Below are 2,761 nucleotides of genomic sequence, written 5' to 3' on the forward strand. Positions count from 1 at the left end.
CCCATACATGATGGGAAAAATTTACAGCAACATTGTCTTCCTGTTTAAAAAATGTGAATGAAAACATAAACAGGCACCTTAAATTGTGTTGTATTTACTTATTTGAAGTGTGTCTGTGTTATGTCTGTGTGTATATCAGTGTGCTGTTTGCATGTGCAGTGCTCATAGAGAGCAGAATTCGGCATGTAAACATCTGTTCTAAATGTGCGCTTAGCCACTGAGCCGTCTCTCCAGGCCAAACACGTATTTTACATGAAATACTCTATCTAACCTCTTCATCAACATTTCTAATATAATTAACTCGAGATTTATTTACTTCTTTTATTTTTAATTATATGTGAGCATTATATGCAGATGAGCACAGGTGCCATAGAGGCCAGATGAGGTCATCCATGCCCTGTTGCTGGAGTGACAGGTGGTTGTAAGCCAGTTGACTTACATGCTGGAACTGAACTCAAAGGCCCTGCAAGACCAGCCAGAGCTCTTAACCTCCAAGCCCTGGCTTCAGCCTCCTCTCTCTGCTCTTGACTGTGGCTGTGACTTGACTATCTGCTTTGTGCTCCTGACTTCACCTCTCATTAACGATGGTCTATGACCTGAGAGTTAATTCAAATAAACCCTGTCCTCCTCTATGCCAGTTTTGAATGTTTTAGTGCAACAACGGAAACAGAATGGGGAAATTATCAAAACTTTTGAAACTTTTCCTATACTTGACAAGATGACAAAACAAAAACTAGGCAATGCCCCTGAAAACCTCAAAATGAGGCAGTGGTAAGAAATCATTTCTATATGACATGATCATTTATAGCACAGGAAACTTGAAGCAGCAAGGGAGCCAACCTATAGGTACACAATCCAGGCATGACTGACAACGAGAAGGTTTGGACCTCAGGAAAACTTGAGTACTGAGGGGTGTATTGGGCTGGGCCCACCAATATTCCTAAAGGCAATAGTGTTTGGTACCAATGTTGCTGTTACTGTTTGTGGTGAATAATTTCTCTTGCCTTTCTTCTCAGATGTTTACTCTAGTTCCTTGTCTCTTACAATGAGAAGAATCAAGACCCTTTATGGAGTTGTTGACACATTATACATTTTTCTCTGAGTTAGGCATTGGGATCTCCTTCAACATTATCCTCTTCCTCTTCTACCTTTTTGAGTTCCTTCTTGAACGCAGGCTCCAGATCATTGACCCACTCATAAGTCTCTTGGGCCTCATCCACCTTGGGATGCTAACAGTCATTGGATTCGCAGCTGCTGACATTCTTGCATCTCAGAAGATGTGGAATGACATCAAGTGTAACTCCCTGATCCACTTGTACAGTCTTTTGAGGGGCCTCTCTCTTTGTGTCACCTGCCTGCTGAGCATCCTTCAGGCCATCATCCTCAGCCCCAGAAGCTCCTGTCTGGCAAAGTTCAAACCTAAATCCCCACAACAGAGCCTGTGCCCCCTTCCTGTGCTTTGGGCCTTCTACATGTCCTGTGGTGCTCACTTCTCCTTCTCCTATGTTGCTAAGTACAATGTCACCTCACATGGTCTCATATTTGTCACAGAATCTTGCATTATTTTACCTATGGGTTATAGCAGCAGATCCTTATTTTCCATACTGAGGATATTTCGAGATGTGTCTTTTCTAGGTCTCATGGCCCTTTCCAGCGGGTACATGGTGGCTCTCTTGTGCAGACACAAGAAACAGGCTCAGCACCTTCACAGAACCAGCCTTTCTGCAAAAGTGTCCCCAGTGCAAAGGGCCACCAGGACCATCCTGCTGCTCATGAACTTCTTCGTCTTGATGTACTGTTTGAACTGCATCATATCTGCCTCCAGACTGATGCAGGACAGTGACCCAATCCACCACAGTATCCACATGATGGTCTCCAGTGGCTACGCCACTGTCAGCCCCTTGCTGTTCATTGGCACTGAGAAACGAATTGTTGTCTTCTTACAATCCTTGTTGGGGAGGACAGCAAATGCTTAACTAGTAATTGAAGGACGAGTTCACTTAAGGAGCCAACTGACAGATGCTCGCTGACAGATGGTGAATCCCAGCCTAGTGTTCATGCTCTTACAGTGTTCATGCTCCTGCTTTGTTAAACTGCTTCCATTGAAATGTGGGTTAGAACACCTGTAGATATTTGAGCCAAATGTCTTCATGTGCATTTCTACTTGGTGTCAGCAGGGATCACCTGTTACACATCACAGATTAGGGTGCTCTGTGCACCTATCAATAACCTAAACTGTATAGCACTTTTTAATAAGCCAATCACCTTAACACTTTGTATTTTACCTAATTAAATATGGATGCATTATCACAAAATCGCATATCATTCATCAACAGTTCTTTCATAGTTATGGAAAAATAATTGATTCAAAGTCTCAGATGCTTGCTTGTTTATAGTAACAGCACTTAACCACAGCCACGATGGAAATAACTCTCTGTCCGTAAGCAGATGAATGTACCAACCATATGTGGCCTTTATATATCATGGACTATTACTCAGCTTGAACAGGAAGGAAAGCCACATGTAGGTGTAGGTCCACCACAGAGGAATACATACTTCCAGTGACCTGTCAGTCACAGAATGACAAGCTTCTGTACATCTAGGGGTGGAACTGAGAGTACTGTACTGTAATTTTTCAAGAAAGGAAAATGCAATGGTGTTTGCCATGGGTTGAGGAATGGCACAGTGGAGAATTCTTAATTGGTGTACAATGACAATTCAGAACAAGAAGAAAATACAGTAATCTTCTGAAACCCAATGA

General features: G+C 42.6%; 1 pseudogene; it reads left to right on the forward strand.

Moving 5' to 3' along the window:
• The first annotated feature begins 1,045 nt into the window (after positions 1 to 1,045).
• LOC132654021 (vomeronasal type-1 receptor 90-like) lies at positions 1,046 to 2,252 on the forward strand (annotated as a pseudogene).
• Positions 2,253 to 2,761: the final 509 nt, after the last annotated feature.

Source organism: Meriones unguiculatus, chromosome 5 (assembly GCF_030254825.1).
Source record: "Meriones unguiculatus strain TT.TT164.6M chromosome 5, Bangor_MerUng_6.1, whole genome shotgun sequence".
Classification (NCBI taxonomy): Eukaryota; Metazoa; Chordata; class Mammalia; order Rodentia; family Muridae; genus Meriones; species Meriones unguiculatus.